At 41.6% G+C, this 14,712-nt stretch overlaps 1 protein-coding gene across 1 annotated transcript in view; it reads right to left on the bottom strand.

Annotated features, from left to right (window-relative positions):
• The window catches only part of eva1aa (eva-1 homolog A, regulator of programmed cell death a), an 86,521-nt gene that overhangs the window by 63,318 nt on the left and 8,491 nt on the right, over positions 1 to 14,712 (bottom strand). The window lies entirely within an intron of this gene.

Here is a 14,712-nt window from a genome sequence, read left to right as displayed (position 1 = left end):
GTTCTGGCAGTGTGATGAAGTGTTCAGACCTTAAGCTTTATGAAAAACAGGTTCTATTGTGTTTATCTATAGCCTGAGAGACGTAGGCGCCGACTGGTAGAGAGTGGATTCGAGGCAAAATCAGCGTTGGCAGATCCGATTGACAATTTACAGCCCAATCAACTTAAAACCCACCAATTCAATAAAATCAGCCCAAATCATAACAATGCCAGAAGCCCGTATAAAACTGTAAAACCATTACATATGCAATAGACAGCACATCATAAGCATACAAAGCTTCATATCTGCATCAAATAACCAAAGACAAAATGTTAAATAAACAGGCTATCGCAACCCACAAAGAGTGCAGTCAGACAACCAAATACACAAATTGCCACGTCAGTGTCAATGATGATGACGTCAAAATAAGTAGGTCCTCCCTTATATCCCTTACGATGATTGAATACAACTCAGGTCAATCAAATATTTCTCAAATTAAATGAGTCAATAATATGAGTGAGTGGACACGACGAAGTTTACTGAATTTTGTATCTGTGCTTTTGACATTAAGATGACAGCTTGTTTGGTCAAATTGTTCGCACAATATTTTCAAAACCCGCTAAATGCTGACAAAAGCAGCCCAGATTTCCTGTACCAGCCCAACGCTATTTTTCCCAGCCCAACTTAATCAAAAGTATTGGAAACCAGACAAATCTGGCAACACTGGGCAAAATACTCTGCGTTTTCGTCTTATAGATAGATGGGTAGATGTACTTTATTGATCCCAAATTGGGAAGTTATTGAAATATCTATCTATTAAAAATTCAAATCTTCACCACTGATGTAAAAAAGAAAAAAATAGAGTAGACTCTTTTTTATATTTTTTTTATTCAGTTTGTTTTATTTATTCTATATCATCTTATTTTTATCTTATTTTATCTTTTATAATGTGTTTCTTTTGCACTTCGTCTAAATGTTTTTAATGTTTTATGTTTTATGTAAAGTGCTTTGAATTGTCTTGTTGCCTTGACACACCAACCCAGACATCACGGAGCGGTATTTCTTAAAAGCTTTTATCTGCAATTTCTATTAGCATGTTATTTGCTTGCTGGTAACTATGTTTACTTGCACCACACAACCGGCTGGTATCAAGCCTGTAAACAGAATCATTACATAAACCCTTTAATGGAACAAGCACCGCATGAACTTTCATTTAACCTCGGAGGCTGCTTCAAATCAAATAAAAGCTCTTTCTTTTAAAAACACTGAAGTCTCTACTTTTCCCATTACGAGTCTTTGAGAGCTGCCAGTCAGCCTGTCAGTCACAGGAGAGGGGAACTGAACCCATCACAAAGCCACCATTAACATTCCAGTCTGTGAGAAGGAAACACAGATAAAGGAGCGAGCTGATCCCCCGGACACTGTCACATAATGTCTTTCTATCTGGACTCATCTGGACCAATTTATGTGCCGGCTGCTACACACGAGGAACAAATACTTTGCTTTAAGTCTTTCATCCAGGTTATTATATCTTAATTAAACTAAAAAATGCACTTTTTCAACTGAAAACAAACCTCCAAAGCGAGCTTAAAGCTTCCCTCTAAGTGCTCTGCAAACACATTTACAGGCAAGTCAACACACACACACTCACTAAGAGGAAACACTGTGATTCAATTACCCGTATTTGGTTAGTGTTTGGTAGGGAAGAGGAAATAACAGCGTTTTCTAACACACACGTTACGTTAGCACACATTGACGTACGCACGTGGATAAACACAAAACACACACATTGTGCCCTTATCACCATGGCCACAGTTAAAAAGACGGAAGGGAAACGAGAGAGACATTCTCAGGCTTTGAAAGGTCAGCGTCTCTAAATAGAGATGCTTATTAAACCACCGTCGCTCACAGTAACTGGTTTCCACCTGTGGAAACAGGTGCACACATGCAATCCTATTTTTAAGTTTGTTTAGAGATTATTTGCAAACCAAATTATCCGGATGTAAACTAGAGACAGCAGCTGTCTTTACATTACACATTACATTTATATACATTTTTCAAAACTATCACTATCTACACTTCCTGTTTTTATTACCTGTATTTATTAATCCAAACTAGGTTATATGCATCATATTGAATTAAAAATCATATACATTGGAACCCTGAAATAACTTGATTATGAACATGATGGCGTTTGGATTTGAATGGTGAAAGATTTTCTATTTGTACGACTTAAAGGGATAGTTCGGGTGTTTTGAAGTGGGGTTGTATGAGGTACTTATCCATAGTCAGTGTATTACCTACAGCAGATGACGGTCGGCACGCCCCCGGCTTGGAGAAGCAGACAGGAGTTACCGAATAGAATGAAAAGCAATGTACTGCTGTGGACGGGGCCGGCAGCAAAACGTATTTTAGACACCTAAAAGAAAGACTCACCTAAAAAAATCGAAATCAGTTTAAGTGTACGCTATATTTAGAATAAGTTTGTCGGTTTACCTCGCCGTGAGACGGCTAGACAGTCTATGTTTGTGTAAGTTTGTTTGTGCTATTGCGTGACTTTGGTGAATCCAAACTATCCAAACCAACTGATCGAGGCAGCGGTAGACCAGCAACCCCGTGTTCTGCGAGGTAAAATGACTTGGGTTTATTTTCAATGGATTCTGGTTGCTTAGGCGAGAGCATAGATAACCGGCGGAAACATAGTTGTCTCACGGCAAAGTAAACCGGCGAAGATATTCTAAATATAGCATACACTTAAACTGATATTTAAGTGTCATTTTGCGAGGTAAAATGACACGTTTTTTCAATGGAGTCTGGTGGCTTTGGCGAGAGCATAGATGGATACGACCGCTTCAGTTCCCCGTCAGAAAGGGCTGTCTCACGGTAAGGTAAACAAAAGTATCCTAAATATAGCGTACACGTAAACTGATATACCTCATACAACCCCACTTCAAAACACCCGAACTATCCCTTTAATGTGCGTACGACCCAATATAACATGATATTAAGGCTGTCCGATTTAGAAATAGCACTTATGGCGTCACTATTGAAATTTTGATTCTTTCTTTGAGTCGTGTGGGCTTTACCGGTTCCTCCCCCTCCTACGGTGATCTCCCGCTCACACACACACACACACACAGGTCTGCCTCGCCTGCCACATTCCACTCAGGGTGAGAGGGAACTTGGTATTCCCCCTGGCAGCAAGACCACACACACACACACGCATAGAAAACGTCAACACAAACAACGTGGTGGGAACAAGCCTCGCCGCTCGGCTCTCGAGGCCAGGGTGTGTGGTGCGCTGGTGTAACAGTATCACATCATTAAGGCTGGCTCTTGGCATAGCGCCCGTGCCATGAGAGACCACGAGGTTGCGCAGCCCTCCAGTTATACGTAGAGACTCGGTGTACGCCGGTGTAACCATGGGAACGGCCGAGGTTATGAAGAGGGTGAAACGGAGAGGGCTGAAAGACGGATGATTGGATTCGCACGGGCCACTTGGAGGAGGAGTTTCTTGGAGAGAGGCACCAAAAAACACCTCCACCCTACAAAAGTGGGATTGTGGGTAAAAGCAAACAGATTATCTCACACAAACCCTCAGGTGCTTTCTAAAGAATCCATTTCTCTTTTTCCGCCATCCCACCCTCCTCCCACTCTCTCTCTCTCTCCTTCAGGATCGTCACTATTGTTCCCTTCACGCTACCTGTTGACTGAAACCTCCTTTCAAGGCCAACAAATCAGGCGGGGTTAAAGGCACCTGTGTAAACCGCCCAGCCAATGACAGGTGTCCCTCAGAGGCAGAAGGCTGAACAATGCTGGAGGAACACCCAGGCGTCTCTTCTCCTCCCCGTTTCTTTTCATGTGGGGCCAGACTCCTTCCTTAACTAGCTCCCTGCCCTTTCCCTTGACAAAAGCGCCGCACTATTATGTCTGCCGGTTTGTTTATTCGCTCATTAAAAGACAGGAGGTTGCGGCCGCGTGTACAAACAGGTCGCTCTTGTCGTGAACTGGATTGAAAGGCGTGCAAAGGTCCATTTAATCTCTTCACAAGCAGCATAGGGATTTGTTATAAACATAGACACAGACGACCGCACCTGCCTTTTGTATCCATCCCAGATGGGACTCTGTCGTCACATGATGCGACTTAAACCTATCAAAGAGTGTCCAGCGTTTCAGCTTCAATCTTTCAGCCAATCGTAAAGCTAGAAATCAGAGGGCCCTGTGATTGTTAGCTCCTCGTTCGTGGTCATGTGATGACCCTAAAGTCTGACCCGGCGATGGAGGGGGTCAGGTATGATGGAGATTAGTGACGGGCTGCTGTGTTGTGTCAACATGACGCAGAAAGAGGCCTGTTGGAGAAGGTTTTCCTCCCTGGGAATCACTGATTAGTCACGACCTGGTGCAGGTCACATACCAATGATAATTTACAGCAGAGTGTGGGTAAATATGCGTCTTTTTGTTACTTTCATATAAAGTGATCTCCTCCAGCTGGAGCTATCATACAATCATGAAATCATACCCGTCTCTCCTTTCAGGTCAGACTGGGAGGAAGCTCAGAATCTGGTGTATGAATTTATTTCATTCATTTATTTATCTATTCTTTATTTATATTTATGTATTATCATTATAATTTGCATGTAAAATGTGTACAATTTTATTCATATTTGTTTTAATTTTATTTGTTTATTTATTATTATTATTATTATTATTATTAATAATAATAATAACAATAATAATTATTATTATTTTATTTGTTATGGTTTAGGTTGTTGTAGTCATTTTTCTAAAAGGAAACAATAAAAAACATGATTAAAAATAAGACCGGGAGGAAGCTCTAACTATCTATTTATTTTATTCATTTTTATTTATTCATTTATATTTATATATTTAACATTTCTAAATCTTAATTTATTATAATTTCTATTCTATTTTTTATCTTATGTTTTTATTTATTTATTATTATTATTATCATTATTATTATTATCATTATTATTGGTATTATTGTTTTATAACTTTATTAGAATTTTATTTGTTATGGTTTAGGTTGTTGTAGTCATTTTTCTTAAGGAAACAATAAAAAGCATGATTAAAAAAGACAGGGGAAAAGCTCTAACTATCCTCACGGTGAGCCACTAAACTGAGGTGTTGAGTGGCTGCTAAGAATGAATCCGACAGGTATTTCTGAGAAAGGAGGTGGAGGGTCTGTCTGTTACTCACGCTCAGGGCTTTCCCCTGCTTTTGAAAGATGCCGTCTCCTCCTATTGGCCGAGGCTGGAGAATGAACAATGCACCGCAGTGAGAAGTATTACTGAGGTGTTATAAGAGCACAGGCTTAACGCTGCTTATTATTCATCTGCTTACTCACTTAACTCATGTTAATGTTGCTTGTGGAGTAATGTTTGTAAAGCCTCTTGTGTTGAGCAAGAATGATTAATATTGCAGAATATTAGAAGATTATATCTTAGTTTAGTGGCTTAAAGGTGCCAGTTTACATTGTATTGTAGAGATAATCAACAGTATGAATAAGAGTCATAACTACAACGGCTTTAAATAGATCATGTATGTATAATAATAATAAAGATATATATGTAAGAACGCATTCCATAGAAAGTAAGCAACCAAGACGTTCTTGAAAGCTACAGAATCAAAGGCTGCATCGCGTTTCATCTTGGTACATTAGGTATTTAGGCATTTACAGCTTCATGACTTTATTGGTGTTATTTTAAGCAAATTATAGCCATCAAACCATCAAATGTTCAAAGATGCAGAGCTGCAGGCCTGCTGCTGCAGAAGGAATTCCCTTTAAGTGGTGATTACTGGGGAAAAGCGGAGGTTTCCCTCAAAGACGCTGGCCGCGCTCTGGCAGCGCTCTAGAAGAGGCTGGTGGAGATGAAGAGGACGCTGAAAAGCAGAGAGGAAGATGAGTGACGGAGAAGGAAAGTGGCAGATAAAGACGAGCTGAATCTGAAAAGACACCTGCTAAATAATCAAGTGTCGATTCACAGAAGACGTCGAGAGGGTGGTTTTAATTGGACAAGAGAAGAGAAAGACAGCGTGCTGGTCGTGAGAAAAACTGATCTTTTAAAAGCGAAGCCACTGCTTGCAGGATGTGGCAGCAGAGGTCCAAAGGCCAGAGCTGGTGGTTTTAGGCCCTGTAGTAATTACCTTTTCTCCACAGACCACAGAACACAACGGCCTATAGCGCCGCACGGCGTTTAGATAAAACAACCGCTGATCCTAAATCATACATCGTCAAAACTCTGCATTCAGACCCGAACATATGACAGCCGAAATGAGACAGGTTGACAAGGTGTGCCGACATGAAATGAGACCACAAGAGGGGCAAAAGTTCACATGGACGCCACAAAGGACACGCCGCTACAGTACACAATGGACGTGATGTCAAAGGAGCAACTGTAAAGATGCCAGTCCTCTCTGCTAAGCCATTCAGATTTGGGTCTAAAAAAATGCATTCCTAAAATGCATTGCATTCCTCTGCTTACAATACATTAGTCTTGCTGCTGTAGTCATGTTTTGGATTAGCCTACTTTCTTGTTAATCGCGCTACGGGGCAAAAAAAAAAGAGAACTGAGATATTTTTGCTAAGACTTAAGCAGTTAAATACTAAGTTCTGCAGATGTGTAGCTCACTCAAAGTTCTTCAGTCAGTGCCGAGTGAAACCATCTCAGATTTTGTGCATGAATTTGAACAAACGTGTGCCAGCTTGCCATTTTGGTTCAGAGCAAATATTTGATGGATTGATGTGATCTGAAGATTTGAGAAGCTGTCACTTTGTTCGCTCGCATCAGCAGAGCTACAGAGTACGTTATGCAATATGAGGGTCCTATATGAACACAAAACTTTCTGTTGGAACAGTTTTCATTTTTGTTGTTTTCTCCATTTGTGTTATTTGTCTTTGCTTTTCTCACTGGGCTGCAGGGCTCAGTTGGAAAAAGGTGATTTTACATATATGCAACATTAGAATCAAATGCGACGACAGTTGGTGGCTTATTGGGTACGTGCCAATCAAAAATGAGGTTGATGAGCGCGGTAAGAGTGAACCAAATCAGTTGGTAGATATGGACCGTACAACCAAAACAATGAGCTGAAAGATGATAAAACACTTTGTAGAGCTGAGAGAAACTATCCTGCTACATACACATATGCTGTGTCTCAATTTGTGTACTTCTGTACTGAACACTTGCTATTTTGAGTGCAGACGTGCATTCACACCGAAAAGTATGTCAAAATGCAGTGCACTTTGAGTACCCGGATGTTACACTCAAAGCGGTCAAAACATTGAGTGTGGAACACTGCACACTTCTCACCCTCAACTATCGCCATATTTGCTACGTAGCGAAAGGGAAGGGGCTACCAACCTATTTCAAACTGGTGAAAATGGCGAGTGAGGAAGCTGCTGCAGTTGCGATTGAAACAGCAAACACCGAACTATACAAATTTATGTTATGTTTGATTCATTGCTCATATAAGTTTTGAAACCAAGTCAGGGGCTTTAATCCTTCTCTTGTAAATTGTGAAAACACACAGTTTGAATAAAGTTGATAAACTGTATTAGGAACAAACTGTTCAAAATACTCTGAGAAAAAATTGTAGTAAACTATTATAGTAGTTATTTTATGTGTTTTTTTTGTGTGTCAATGGTAGCATGGTGATCTGCAGTACAAGTGGACAAGTGTGTGTGAGAAGTGGGGGCTGTACTGTATTGACAGCATTAATGGGTGCCACGTGATGGCTGTTGAACTGAGGTGAGGTGCTGGATTCCTAGAATACTTACTGGACATGTTAACATACACATTACTGTACACACAGTGGGTGGGTGGGGGGGGATGTCAGCTGAGGGGGCTTTAACTCACATGAGGTTGGTCCCCTGGATTTAACCCCAGTATTGGTTGTGCTCTTTGAGTATCCTCCCCTTCTCCCCAGGAGATAAACCCAGCATGTGTTTCACACTTTGCTAACAGACTTCACTTAAGACTGATCAAACAACAGCTAATGGAATTGGGAAGAGAGTGGCGGAAAAAGAAGAAAAACGTAATAGAGAGAAACAACATGATAGAGGAAGAATAAGACTTTTGATGTAACAAGCTGTGGAGTGTCATCCGGGTGCATGCAGCATTAAGATCCTGCATTCAGTCACACCTTTTTCAGTCTGTCAGCAGCCATGAAAAACAAAACACATTCATATGTTTAGATTTGGTTCATTAAAATACTGTGGTCTGGAATCTGGGCAGAGGATGAGTGCGTGCTAAGTTAACATGTTTATCCATTCTTTTTGTATCAATATCCTCAGGCGACGGTCTCCTTATACTGATTTGCTATCGTACCCCCCCCCCCGTCCTCCTCCAACAGACAGAGACCAGAGCCCGAGCAGCTGAAGTCATTAAAACCAGAGACACAAACACAAACACTCTGCTGGCCCGGTTCGTCTCTCCTCCCTGAGATGGCTTATCTTTCTAACACCTACACACACAAACACACACTCACATATGCATAAACACATAAACCCACAGAGGCACACAAACTTCAACCTGATCAACAAACTCACACACACACCCCGTTCCACCCCCAGCTTTCCTGAACACAGCTTATTTATTGGCTCACACCATGACGTATGAATCCAACCAGCAGCAGGCTTATAACTGGCTGTGTGTGTTACAGCCAATGGGTCTTTAAAGGATGAAAATATAAAAACTGTTTTCAATATACCAATAGGAAATAAAATCTTACTGAAAAGAAATAAAGAGGATTTCATGCTGGAAGATTTACTCATGTATGAATATAACAAATAGATAAATTGGTGGAAAATGAATGGGAAAAACCAACATAGAGTGTGTTCGTATGGGGGGAAGTCATGAACGCCCAGAACAGTTTCAGTGCTCCTTGGGTTTACTTGAGGGATGAACACCATTGTTCCCAATGATATTCCCTCATTTGGTGTTTTGACGCTCCTCCCAACTAAAAGCTGGACACAAAACCAAACCTATCACCAGAAAATATCAATATTGGATGATTCTATTCTAATTCTATTGGATGTTTTTTTTTTTTAATTCTTGCTTAAAAATATATCTATGCATGGCAACTACGGTGTGGTTATGGTTTGGAAAATCATGATGGTTAAGGTATGATTAGGGTTAGGCAACTCAAACACCTGGTTAAGGTAATGAAAACACTTTGTTAAGGTCAGGGAAAGATCGTGGTTAAGGCTAATAAAAATGCAAACTTTAATTGCAGGTTGGAACACAAACTTCCGTCTCCTCCATGATAGTTGGCAGTGCTACACACCCATCACACCTTTACGCTACATGTCCACCAGATCCGGCGTGAACACCAGCGGACGCGCTGCCCCACCTAACTGGCCGTTCAAGGGGTGACGTACCTTGTTGTGGAATGCACCTGATTGGTCCCTGGTTTTCTGCTCGCCATTTCAAACAGGAAACAACATCATAAACTTTCTTTTATTCCATCTAAACAATCCACCAAAATCTATTTCTGTAAACATTTTAGCGGAGAAATAGGCTATAGGCTGGTTTCACAGCTTAGTCCAAATTTTGTGAACAAGACGCGTCGTGCTGGACAGGCTCATTTGCATAAAGTTGAGATTTTTCAACTTTATGCAAATACAGACCCTCTCTAACTCACCGCAACACTCCCACCATGCACTGGGCAACTGCTTCTCTGCTTTCCATAGGAAATGAATGGAAAGCGGTGAGATGCCCTCCGTCACTGGATCTGGTGGAAATGCGCCGTTACTTTCCCCCTCATTTCATATTAGGTACACTACTTTCTGCAAGTTTCAATAATAAATGCTGGATTAGTACACAATTAAAACAGAATTATTATATGATTAAAGCAAATTCTAGCGTGCACGTCGAACCACAACTGTTATATTAGATGAAAAGATAGCTTGATGACTGCTTTAGTTGTTTCCTGCAACAAGGTGAAGTTATATCTGCCAGGAAAAAAAAAAGAGACAAGAGTAGGGGATTGAATAGAGAGAAATGGAGGGATGTCACATGCTAAGTCAGACACATATCAGGCGGGACGAGGAATTCATGCTCTGGAGGAGAACATGGACATAACATGCTTAATCACAACCACACACAGCCGAGGAAACATCCACGCTGAACGGTTGGGCTTAAATGAAACCACTCGGGCTAATAACCCAGTCATGTTAGCAGAAAGGCCGTGGCTGATAGATCAGGATATCGGCGTCAGCTAACTGCTACAGACAAAGGGAGGACGTCCACCTGTGGGTCTGTTGTCTAAGCTCATCCTGAGGGGGTCACTGGGTAGAAAACATCTGCCGGGCTCAGAGATGGCCTCACGGTTGGAGAGCGGCCGCTAAGTCTACCCTAGGGAGTCCCCGAAAACCAAACACTGGTCCCACCCAAGCCCTCCCATGACCTCTGTTAGCACGTGCCTCTGCTCGTGACCCCTGGGGGTCAAAGGGCACTAGGCGAGAGGACGCTTTTACTCTGAGTCTGTGAGCATGTGTGTTTCTTATCATTAATGAGATGGGATGTGAGGGGTGAAGGGGTGAGAGAGGCTCCGAGAACACCCTCCCTGATGTTTGGATGCATGTCCAGACGCCCACAGACTCACACAGAGAAAGTGTGTGACAGAAAGAAAGACAGAGAGAAAGAGCCAGAGGAAGAGGAATCCGTCATTTTAATGGTCACTTTTACGGCCTGGGAGAGTCAGACCGCCTCATCACTGTCTACAGTTCTGCAGACACCAGACAGATGCATCAGTGTGTGAGCTGTATTGTCACAAATTGAACGACAGATGTATCTTTCAGTCGTCCTCACCACAGCCGATTGGATTTAAGTGATTGTAGGGCGGGGGCAGTAGTAGCCTGAGGCTTAGAGAAGTGAGCTTGTGACAGAAAGGTCATAAAGGAATGATCTCCTTTCACTCGTCTTCTCTGCTGTTGTGCAGTTCAGGCTCTGATCTTTGAGGGAGAATCTGAATCTAATTCTGCTGTGCAAGTTGTCCCCTCTTAATAAAAACGAAAAAATAAGACGCTTCGATATGATGGTCAGCTGCCATTGCTATAGAGAAGAAGACAATAGCTGTGATTCCATTCAACTGTCAAGCAAATTTTAAGCAAACTTTTGAAATGTTGCAGAAAATGAAATGAGAATTAGGCGCCCTTCCATCAACTGGTTTGGAGCGAATAAACTCGGCTACAGCATAGTTTGGTCAGAAGTTGGCGCTATAGGGTGCACAGCTGTAATCAGCCAGTAAACAAATCTTAGAAGAAGTAGAGGTTGCGAACTGGAAACAAAACAAGTCAGCTTGGATGATCTAGAGAAAAAATGGAGATAAGATAAGATAAGATATTCCTTTATTAGTCCCACCGGAAATTAGTCCCAGTCGGGAAATTTGCAATGTTTCATGTTGTCCGGAGACGAAGACAAGCATTCACAGGTTATGGGGATATCCGAGAAGACAAAGACAGCAGAAACAGTTGATTAGTCATGTGAGTTAAATGTTCGCTAAATTAGAATTTATTCGGTAAAGGCGTTTCCATATCTCATTTAGTGCATCAATTCTTTTTTTTGTCAAAGGAAAAAATCATTTCAAGGGAGTGTAAAAAGATTTTTTTGGAAATTTAGGAAATTTAATTTTAATTTTTACATTTACATTAAATTTTTCTAATGCGATATTTCAAAATGTGAATAAAAATATGTGAATGAAAACATGGTCAGTGAGAGACGCAAATTGCAAAGGGAGCAAATTTGGAGCACTTCATCGCTGCACTTGTTAACAAAACATTCCACCATAGTTGCAATATTCGTCCAAAATGTACCCAGAATCTGAAAGTGAATCAATTAACACTGCTGAATTATTTTAATGTTTCTTTATGCGTAATCATTACAGTAATCTTTACCTTATATTAACGGCGATGCTTCCTGGGAGTAAATGTTTTTCTTCTGTTTAAATTTTAACCTTTGACTTGTTACCAAAAAACAGATATTTTCTTACACTTTTGCATTTATCCTAGCCTTAATGCTCCACAACCACAGGTCACCTAACATTATTTATGCAGAAAATTAACGTGACTTTTACCTCCACAGCCCTGGACACTCTCACACTTTGTAACGCTTTCTCATTACACCCTGGCTGTCTGGCATCATTGAGATCCAGTAACCTCCCAATTGCTCAACCACTTTCTGCCTTTAACTATTTTTGTCAAAAACCCCACTAAGCCCCTCCAAAAAAAAATCAGTAATGACTTTTAATGCAATAACAGCAAGACAGCATACCTCTATCAAGGTTCAATCGTGCGCTGTGAAGAAAAGAAAGAGAGGTATTTCCTTAAGAAAAAAAAAAAAAGAAAAGGTAGAAGTGGGTGGGCACTGAGAGGCTGAGCTTTTTGGGGAATTAACAAGCTTATCAGGGGTCTGATTCTGTGAAAACAAGCAATAGAACAACTCCTGAGGAGCTGAGGGAGTGAAAAGCCGTCTGCAGCATGTCCAATGGGACTTAGCGGGGAGATCCCCTTCCATTTACAACAAACCCGGACAGATCTGCAGGAATGACCAGCTTACCTTAGCTCTATTCATTCTGGGTCTGACGGAGAGTTTGTTTTTGTAGCTACCAACTAACTGGGATCTCCTCGGGTAAAACTCTTTGCCTGTTGAATGAGGACTGTACAATAAAGCTGCAACACATAAACCCTTTGTTGTACTATCACTAAAGATTATTTTCATTACTGATTGATCTGTTGATCATTTTGTTTTTGTTTGCAAATTATAAAAAACTATGACAAATTGCCGACACTATTGGATGGATCGCCATGATATTTGGTACAGACATACATGTTCCCTTGAGGATGAGTTTGAGGCACTTCAGCATTGGCTTCACTTTTCAGATCAGGATTTTGCCCACTGGTTAGCATGCCAATGCTGGCATTTAGCTCAAAGCACCACTGGGAAGAAGGATGAATCTCTCACCGACCAAAATGTACTCATATTGCAATTCACAGTAAATGTCTATAACCTGACGAACAACCAATGACATCTCACTAGACAGGACAGAGATATTAGAGGTGAGCCATGTAAGTATTATTACATTCATCAATATAAAGTCATATACGTTACAGGTCTTATCGTCCAGCTCTAAAAAGACTGTTATTTTTACAATGACACCATGTTGTGAATGGAAAAAAAATGTTACGTCTACGTTTGCCTGGTAGAGATCATTTTGGCTTAAACATGGAAAAAGCAAGAGAAAATCTGTCTCCCCTCTCTCTCCGGTTCCCTCCCCCCTTACCTGAGCTCGCCAGAGGGGCCAGTAAGCAACAGATTAGCAGTGCTTTGGGGAGCGGGCTGCTGTAGCGTGCTGTAATGCAGACTGTCAGTCTGACACAGTTGGGGGGCTACACAATGCCTCCTTGTTCAGACTGGCCCTTCTGTGCCCCACCTCGCTACCTCTCCATCTCCCTCTCTCTTTGCCTCTAGGGGGTTTAATCAAACCATAAAAGTGTTCAAAATGTTATTTTCCCCCTCTCCTATACTAAAGAAAGCATGGTGAATCGGAAAGGCAGTTTTGAAGGATGGAGGAGAAAAAAAAAAGGAGAAAAAGGAAGCCAGATCAAGGCGGACACGTTGACTCCTAAACCAACATAAATCAGCTCCCAGGAAACACAGAAAGAAAGGAGACGGAGGGGAGGAGGAGGGGCATCAAAGCATGGCTGACATTCTCCGAGACGCAGGAGCAGAAAAGGTGCGTGTGCGCCGGTTTTTGCGAGTGCGTGTCGTTGAGAGCGTAATTCAAACAGCCAGCACATAAGTGGGGTGGACACGAGGAGGTAATTGCCAGTGCACACGGTCTCTTTCTCAACACTCTTTCTCTGTTTTAAGCTCAGTTTCATCCTTCAACTGCTTATCTGATTCCCCGCGAGCTTTCTGTGAACACAACTCCTTCTGGAAAGTGTTCAAAATATGACAAATGAGACGGAGTTCTTAATTAACTTACACAACTGTTGCCTAAACAGAGATGTGCAGAGATGTGAGGACAGCTCGCGAAACTGCAGCTGCGTGCAGCTACGCCGCCGTGTCACTCAAGAATCTCCCTCACACGTTTCACTGTGTTTTCTTTGGAGCTTCTTCCACCTCCCCCCCACGCAAGAGAGGGCAAGTGCAAACACACACCTGTGATGTCTACATATACATCTGTGCAGTTAAATGCTTCAGGAATTAGACCCCCTCTTCTCTCCCCAATAACAGTTATTACTAGAAATTTGGGGGGTTTCAGGGATTGACGGAAATCCATGCTAAATAATGATTATCATATTACGGACTGGTTATACGCCTTGATTGAGACATGCAGCCTCATTCAGCTGGTAGTTAGAACTCCTCCACAGCCTACGCAGCTCATTCTGAACCAGTTTAATTTGGGAGTTTCGCCACAAAATCAAGACCGAGACAGACACCGTTTGAAAAAGTGACACCTACTCTCACTCAGATTATAGTGATTTTTACAGCCAACGTGAGCCCTCAGTCAACACACTGATAACACCCCATTACAGTATAGTATATTGCTGAGACACACACCTGTAGGTTGGTTTGTTTGATTCAAACTGTGGGAAGAAAACAGCTAAATTGTTGCATCGGTTTTTGACTTTTTACAAGTGAACCAAGAGCTGTAAACAGAAAGTCACCGACGTCCTCCTGCTTCATCAGCACTACATAAACCCACATGGTA

Source organism: Sebastes fasciatus, chromosome 18 (genome assembly GCF_043250625.1).
Source record: "Sebastes fasciatus isolate fSebFas1 chromosome 18, fSebFas1.pri, whole genome shotgun sequence".
Taxonomy (NCBI): domain Eukaryota; kingdom Metazoa; phylum Chordata; class Actinopteri; order Perciformes; family Sebastidae; genus Sebastes; species Sebastes fasciatus.
Note: the sequence above shows the minus strand (reverse complement) of the source record. Positions and strands in the feature narration are given on the sequence as shown.